This window comes from Odocoileus virginianus, chromosome 1 (assembly GCF_023699985.2).
Source record: "Odocoileus virginianus isolate 20LAN1187 ecotype Illinois chromosome 1, Ovbor_1.2, whole genome shotgun sequence".
Lineage (NCBI taxonomy): Eukaryota > Metazoa > Chordata > Mammalia > Artiodactyla > Cervidae > Odocoileus > Odocoileus virginianus.
The window spans coordinates 15,432,215-15,441,287 of NC_069674.1; positions in this window are offsets into that span (position 1 = coordinate 15,432,215).

The window sequence follows — 9,073 nt, forward strand, 5'->3', positions numbered from 1 at the left end:
CACTCGGCCTGGCACGTTTATTTATTCTAGAACCAGACCAGTTCTGAGACTGCAGAGGTTATTAGTACAAGCCACAGCTTAAGTTATTTAGCCCTCTGGAAAATATTTAATACCTCTGAACACGTTCATAAGCCACCACTGCTACTGCGTGTGAAATCTGCCGGCGGGACTGTATGTGCCTGAAGAGGGGAAGTCTTGAGGTCATGTCACTACCTGCTCCCTGGCAGCTGGACAGGGGGTCGTCTCCTCACTGCCACTGACTTGAGACATTCCAAGCCTCACCGTTTCCCTGCTCCATCCCTAAGGGCTAAGGCGTTGCTGTCATCTGCTGTCCCAAGCACTCCCCAGAGTCATCCGAGATCTGGTGGGGGGGGGATTACCATCCTGTGTACCCAGGCCCACCATCTCACCAGACTTCAGTGCCAGGCAGCCCCCCACTCACCAGCACCAAGCCCCCCCCCCCCCCAGCATTGCCCACCAGTGCTCTACCACCCTGAGAAACTCCACTTCCCTCTGACTGGGCCTCCTCACCCTTCCAGCAATCTTTAATGTGTGTGTATATATATATATGTATATATACACACATATATAACCACCATAAAGTGGTTAAAATGTCCATAACAAAAGTTACCATCTTAACCACTTTAAAATGTACTGTTCCTCCAACTAATAAAAATAAATGGGAAAAAAGAGAAGAAAAAAAAATTATATAATTTTATAAAAAAATAAAAGCAATTAGTTTTTAAAAAAATAAATAAAATGTACTACTAATGGCATTAATGACATTCACAATGTTGTGCAAACCTCACCACTAGCTATTTCTAGAGCTTTCATCATCCCAAACCACCTTCTACTTTCTGTCTCTAATTTGCCTTTTCTAGACTGAACAACAACAAAGATACTTCATGTAAGTGGAATAATACAATATTTGCCCTTTTGTGTCTGGCTTCTTTTACTCAACAGTGTTTTCAAGGTTTGTCTGCTTATGTTACAGCACATATCAGAATTTCATTCCTTTCAAAGACTGGTACCACTCCATTGTATGTGTACACCACATTTGGTCTTTCCATTCTTCTGGTGATGGACAAGTGAGTGGTTTCCACCTTCTGGCTTCTGTGAACCATGCTGCTGGAAACACTGGTGTGTAAGCACCTGAGTCCCTGCTTTCAGTTCTTTGGGATAAATATCTGAATGTGGAATTGCTGGATTATATGGTAATTCTTAACTTTTTGAGAAATTGCCAAAATTTTCCACAGCAGCTGTACCACATTACACCCCCGGCAACTCCAGTTTCCTCACGCAGCACTCTTGTCCTGTCCTGCATAGCCAGTGTTCTTGAGCCTCAGGACTGTCAGGCTCCTGGGCCTCCATTTTCTGTGTCTCCTGGTTTCATAAGGTCCCCAACCAGCCTAAACTCTCCCTACCCACCTTCTCTTTTTTTTTGGCCGTACCACCTGGCTTGAGGGATTAGTTCCCCTACCAGGGATTGAACCCCCACCTTCAGCAGTGGAAGCATGGAGTCCTAATCACTGGACCACCAGCAAATTCCTTCTTCCCAGGTGGTGCTAGTGGTAAAGAACCTGCTAATCCAGGAGACACAAAAGATGCAGGTTTGAGTGTGGAGATTTCTTAAAAAGCTGGAAATAGAACTGCCATATGACCCAGCAATCCCACTTCTGGGCATACACACCAAGGAAACCAGATCTGAAAGAGACACGTGCACCCCAATGTTCATCGCAGCACTGTTTATAATAGCCAGGACATGGAAGCAACCCAGATGCCCATCAGCAGACGAATGGATGAGGAAGCTGTGGTACATATACACCATGGAATATTACTCAGCCATTAAAAAGAATTCATTTGAATCAGTTCTAATGAGATGGATGAAACTGGAGCCCATTATACAGAGCGAAGTAAGCCAGAAAGATAAAGACCATTACAGTATACTAACACATATATATGGACTTTAGAAAGATGGTAACGATAACTCTATATGCAAAACAGAAAAAGAGACTCAGATGTATAGAACAGACTTGTGGACTCTGGGAGAAGGCGAGGGTGGGATGTTTCAAGAGAACAGCATTGAAACATGTATATTATCTAGGGTGAAACAGATAACCAGCCCAGGTTGGGTGCATGAGATAAGTGCTCGGGCATGGTGCACTGGGAAGACCCAGAGGGATCGGGTGGAGAGGGAGGTGGGAGGGGGGACTGGGATGGGGAACACATGTAAATCCATGGCTAATTCATTTCAATGTATAACAAAAACTACTGTAATGATGTAAAGTAATTAGCCTCCAACTAATAAAAATAAATGGGAAAAAAAAAAAAGAAAAAAAAATGAAAAAAAAAAAAAAAGATGCAAGTTTGATCCCTGGATTGGGACAATCCCCTGGAGGAGGCGTGGCAACCCACTCTAGTATTCTTGCCTGGAGAATCCCATGGACAGAGGAGCCTGGCTCGCTATGGGCCATAGTGTTGAAGAGTTGGAGACGACTGAAGCAACTTTAAATGCACGCCCTTCTCACTGGTACCCTGAGCTTCCTGCTACACCTACTTGCTGTAAATTTAATCATTTATGGCTCTGCTTTTCCACCCTGGTTCCCAGAACCGTGGGGACCTCGGGCCAGCATCCATGCTTGTCATCGGCTCCATCTGTGGCTGATTGGAAACTTGCCTATCTCTCCACCCCCAATCCCTACTCTCTAGGGTCACCCAGAGAAATCCAGGCCCCCACAGGGGTCAATCCCACCCCCTCCCGAAGCCTGTTCCTCACACGCCTTTCACCCTTCAGCCTCAGAGGAAGAAGGGCCTGCACCCACTGCGTCCCTTCCTCTCTCCAGAGCTCTTTCTGGTCAAGCGTCTGCCCTTTACCTGGGATTCTCCTGCTTGTCTCACACCTGGTGCCCTTCAAGAACCAGCCTGAGTCATCCCTCTGGTGGGCTTGTCTTCAGGCTCCTGATAAGGTGGGTGTCCCTCACCCAGGTTGCCAGCCCCTTGTGCATAATTCTTACCAAGCCACACTGTCAACCTTACTTTCCTGATTTTCCTTCCCCGTGGACCACAAATTCCTTGCAGGTAAGGATTTTTCTCTCATCTCTTACTTCCATGGCTACTATTACCCTGCTAGGCAGAGTAGGAGGTCAAGAAATATTTGGATAAATGAACATGCTACATCAGGCTGCATTCATTGCCCAATCTACCCACCTTCCTGCCAGCCAAATTCCATGTGTCCCAGAATTCAGGACAAATAAACCCTAAATGCAACTCAACCAAAACTCAAGTTCTGTAAAAATCCATGCCAAAAATTTTGACAGAACTTCAGAACTCGTCCAACAAACTTCTTCAGTGAGAAATGCACTCCAGGGATCACAGCCCATGGAAATGGAGGGAGAAGCAGACGCTATATTCCAAGTGAGATAAGAGCGTGTCAACAGGGGAATACAGGGCAGCTATGCTTAAGATCTCACCATTAGTGTCTCTGGAAAGTTATTTAAATCTAAAGTGAAAAGACAGAAGAACAAATATTGTTTATTAATACATACATATGGAATCTACCAAAAAATGGTACCGATGAACCTATTTGCAGGGCAGAAATAGAGACATAGATGTAGAGAACAGATTTGTGGACACAGTGGGAAAGGGAGGGTGGGACAAATTGGGAGCGTTGACGCTACCACGTAAAAAATAGATAGCTAGTGGGAAGCTGTTGTAGAACACAGGGAACTCAACTTGGTGCTCTGTGACGACCTAGAGGGGCAGGATGGGGGAATGGGTGGGAGGGAGGTTCAAGAAGCAGGGGGTATATGTATACATACTCCCAGGTGCCTCAGTGGATAAAGAACCTGCTTGCCAATGCAGAACAGGTAAGAGACCCAGGTTCGATCCCTGGGTCAGGAAGATTCCCTGGAGGAGGGCTTGGCAACCCATTCCAGTATTCTTGCTCCTCTGTCTCCATGGACAGAGGAGCCTGGTGGGCTATGGCTCGAAGGGTCGCAAAGAGGCTAGTGAGCACGCACGCATGGCTGATTCACATTGCTATAGAGCAGGAAAATAAATAAAAATTTAAAATAATAATAATCAAGTGAAAAGACAAAGCTACTGCTGTCAATATATTCCTCCAAGCAAACAAAAAAATAAAACTGCTTTCCTTGAACTGATGATGAACAGAAAGTGGAATACTAGAGACAAGTAATAAATACTATTTCCCAGCAGAGCCAAGGAGTTCCTAGAGGAGGGCCAAGCCAACAGGTTGGTGGCGCTCTCACCCAGCAGGCAGCTCAGGACTCTGCTCCTTGGCGCTTTGCTTTTGGGGGGAGGTGCTCCCACCTCACCAAGCTCCCCTTCCTTCGGGGGCGTATTATTGGGTCCTGGAGGTCCGGCCCGAGAGGTTGTTCCAAACAGCCACGTGCACTACGTTTTTGGTAAGAGTCTGATTTACATGTTTCCTAACTGTTCCCTGGCAATAGCTAAGCTTAAGCAAATAACCACTCCAGTATTCTTGCCTGGAAAGTCTCCATGGACAGAGGAGCCTAACGTGCTATACAGTCCATGAGGTTGCAAAGAGTCAGACACGACTGAGCGACTAAGCACACATACACAAGCAAATATCAAGTGTAAGAGCAGAGAATACACCAAGAGCAAAGTGTAAATGTAACACTGATGGGGCGGGTGTCTTCATGACCTCTTCACTGTGTTCAGTCCCTCTTTTCTGCCCTTGGACCCTCCCTCCCCCACCTGGCACAATGTAGGCCCAACTTGATCCATGCAAACATCCTCCCACAGATCTTCCTTAGAAGACCTACTTTCCTTATGCTGCCTGGTGCTGCTTGAGGTTTGAAACCACTCCCTCCCACCACCAACCTCTTCCCCAACACTCCATTCAGCAACAACCCAAATCCTCACTCTACAGGGAAGAAACAGCCAGAAGTCAGATAGTCCTCCAGTCTTCTGAGCCTGAAACCGTGCATGATGATTAATCAAGTCCATTCCACCTGCCTCCGCTGATCCAGAGCGCTTTCACAATCGCGTGTCCTCCAAGCAGTTCGTTATCTGAACAGTAAGATCTTTGCCTGAGTTGTTTTCTAGGAATCTGGAGTTGCAGCTGAGCCAGTTAAAATGGATAGGCCAGCGACCCTCCAGCTGGACCCCTGCAGAGGCTGGTAGCTTAGTTACATCTGCACAATGATTCCAAAACTTTTTCCAATCACTGTGCATCAGCAAGACAAAGTTGATTTGGTAAGACGACCATCTAATTCCCGTTCATGAGTGCTCTCTTTACACGGGCCCATCTATAGATCTAGTCCCATCTACTGACACATTCTGCATTTGACAGCACATATAAAACAACACTGGAGTGCAGGTACCCTTCTCAAGAAACCACTTAATATCTGCTTATATGTCTTTTTGTATTCTGTTTGGATGTCTTATTGCTGTGGCTCTCAGACTGTTTATCTGCTACAGACTAAGAGAGTTCCAGAAAAACATCTACTTTATTGACTATACCAAAGCCTTTGACTGTGTGGATCACTACACACTGTGGAAAATTCTTCAAGAGATGGGAATACCAGACAACCTTACCTGCCTCCTGAGAAGTCTTTATGCAGGTCAAGAAGCAACAGTCAGAACCAGACATGGAACAACAGACTGGTTCCAAATTGGGAAAGGAGTATGTCAAGGCTGTATATTATCACCCTACTTATTTAATTTATATGCAGAGTATATCATGCAAAATGCCAGACTGGATGAAGCACAAGCTGGAATCATAATCACAAGGAGAAATATCAATAACCTCAGATATGCAGATGACACCACCCTTATGGCAGAAAGCAAAGAGGAACTAAAGAGCCTCTTGATGAAAATGAAATAGGACAGTAGAAAGTGAAATAGGAGAGTAGGCTTAAAACTCAACATTCAAAAAACTAACATCATGGCATCCAGACCCATCACTTCATGTCATCCAGACCCATCACTTCATGGCATCCAGACCCATAACTTCATGGCAAATAGATGGAGAAAAAGGGAAACCATGACAGACTTCATTTTCTTGGGCTCCAAAATCACTACAGATGGTGACTGCAGTCCTGAAATTAAAAGGCACTTGCTCCTTGGAAGAATAGCTATGACCAACCTAGACAGCATATTAAAAAGCAGAGGCATTGCTGACAAAGTTCTGTCTAGTCAAAGTTATGGTTTTTCTAGTAGTCATGTACAGATGTGAAAGGTGGACCATAAAGAAAGCTGAGCACCTAAGAATGAATGCTTTTGAATTGTGGTGTTGGAGAAGACCTTTGAGAGTCCCTTGGACTGCAAGGAGATCAAACCAGTCAATCCTAAAGGAAATCAGTCCTAAATATTCATTGGAAAGACTGATGCTGAAGTTGAAGCTCTAATACTTCAGCCACCTGATGCAAAGGACTGACTCACTGGAAAAGACCCTGATGCTAGGAAAGATTGAAGGCAGGAGAAGGGGACAACAGAGGATGAGATGGTTGGATGGCATCACTGACTTGAAGGACATGAGTTTGAGCAGCTCTGGGAGTTGGTGATGGACAGGGAAGCCTGGCGTGCTGCCATCCATGGGTTGCAAAGAGTTGGGTACGACTGAAGGACTGAACTGAACTAAAGCCTGTGGACCAGACTGCTTATAAGAGAGCAAATGACCCACTGATAGATAAAAAGCCAGAACCAGAAGGGGAAAAGTGGGTGCTTGGAAGAAGCCCTTCTAAAGGAGAAATGATTGCCCCAGGTCTTAAGATAGCACTGGCCAATGAGGCAGTAAGAGAGAAGGCATTATCCATAGCAGAGCGATTCAGAGCATGGCTTTGGAGTCAGCCATATTGGGTCCAATTCCAGGCTCTGTTGTTTATGATGGTAAAAGCTAGGAGATCACTTAACCTCTCAAGCCTCAGATTTCTTATCTGTAAAACAGGGATAATGCCAACGGTGGCAAAGACTAATTGGATATTCTCAAAGCCTTTTCCTCTTCTTGCTGAGCACACACCCAGATTATATTTCTTAGTTTTCTTCAGACAAAGATATGCCGGCCCAGGATTTCCCTGGTGGTCTAGTAGCTAGATTCCAAGTTCCCAATGTAGGGGCCCTGGGTACAATCCCTGGTCAGGGAACTAGATCCCAGATGCTGCAACTAAGAGTTCATACACCAAAACTAAAAGTTCCCGTATGCTGCAACTAAGACTTAAGATCCCAAGTGCCACAACTAAGATCCAACACAGTCAAATAACTATATATTTTTTTAAATACCCAGTCCTGAACCCTAAAAAAACTCTCATACTTTTATCCACACTCTCTTTCCTCAATTTCTGGCCAAATGTGGAAGAGCTAATGAAGGACTTTGAAGGTTTAGAGAACCATGGAACCACTAAATGACTTCATGGCCTCCTAATAAAACCATACTGGACAAAGCCACAAAGAGTAAGAAAAAGACTTTTTATAATATTTAAGCCACTGAAATTGTGTTTGTTATACCAATTGCAGTTTTGATCCCTAGGTTGGGAATATCCCCTGGAGAAGGAAATGGCAAACCATTCCAGTACTCTTGCCTGGGAAATCCCATGGACAGAGGAACTTGGTGGGCTACAGTCCATGGGGTCACAAAGAGTCGGACACAACTTAACCACTAATAGACAACAACAAATTTTAGCAATTAGCCTATCCTGAATAAAATAGACATTGGTTCCTAAAAGTGAGGTAGTATTGTAGCAAGGGCTTCCCTGGTGGCTCAGAGGTTAAAGCGTCTGCCTGCAATGCAGGAGACCCGGGTTCAATCCCTGCGTCGGGAAGATCCCCTGGAGAAGGAAACAGCAACCCACTCCAGTATTCTTGCCTGGAGAACCCCATGGATGGTGGAGCCTGGTAGGCTACAGTCCACAGGGTCGCAAAGAGTCGGACATGACTGAGCGACTTCACTTTCACTTTCACTCACTGTAGCAAATAGCTAAAATAAAATCCATGGCATTGGCTTAGCAGCTGGACAGAGAAATGAAGAAGCTGATTTCAGGAGCTGGAATCATGGTGACCCATGCTTTGCTTTAATAAAATATTGGATGCACATGCAATTAAAAAGCATGATCAGTCTGCTGAAAATATAGAACTAAGTCAGTCTGGTAAGTTAACAGGATAAAAGGTGTGACAAACCCAAACAGCCTTAATTGGAGTCCAGGAAGGAGAGAAAAGTGTCAGGCAGGAGAAATATTTAGAGACAGAGGTAATGAATCTTCCAAAATTTATGAAAACCTCAACTTTTAGAATCAAAAATCTCGTGCAGGGCTTCCCTGGTAGCTCAGTAGTAAAGAACCTGCCTGCTAATGCAGGGGACATGGGCTTGATCCCTGGGAAGATCCCACATTTCAAGGAACAATAAGCCCATGTACCAACTAACAACTATTGAGCCTGTGCTCTAGAGCCTGGGAACCGCAACTGCTGAGCCCATGCACTGCAACTATTGAAGCCTGAGCACCCTAGAGCCCATGTTCCACGACAAGAGAAGCCACCGCAATGAGAAGCCTAGGCACCACAACTAGACAGTAGTCCGTGCTGCAACAAAAACCCAGCACAGCCAAAACTAAGTAAATAAATAATTTATTTTAAAAAAAGAATCTCATGCATACAACAAGCATAGAGCTGAAAGATATTTCTCAGCCTCCCACAATCTTCCTGGTCAATCAACTGTGGATGGAACGTGTGCCACCTCCAGGCCCCTGTCTAGTCTAGGGTAAGATATGCTATGATCACAACAAACCCAAAATCTCAGAGGCTTTCTCACTTACACAGTCTGCTGCAGATTCAGACACCCTCCAGGGAACCCATTCTCCACATACTGACTTAGCATTTTAGCATGCTTCAGTCTTAGGAAGCCTCCAAATAGAAAAATTATGACTGGCAGTGGAGGAGGGGGCAGTATAGAATATGGAGGGGTGTGCACTGGTTCTTAAATGTTTCCACCAGGAAATGACATGTCACCTTGCCATGGTTAAAGCTCTGGTGTCACCTGACACCCACCTTCAAACAGGCCCAGAAGTAGTCCTTCTACATACCCAGAAGGAAAGGAAAC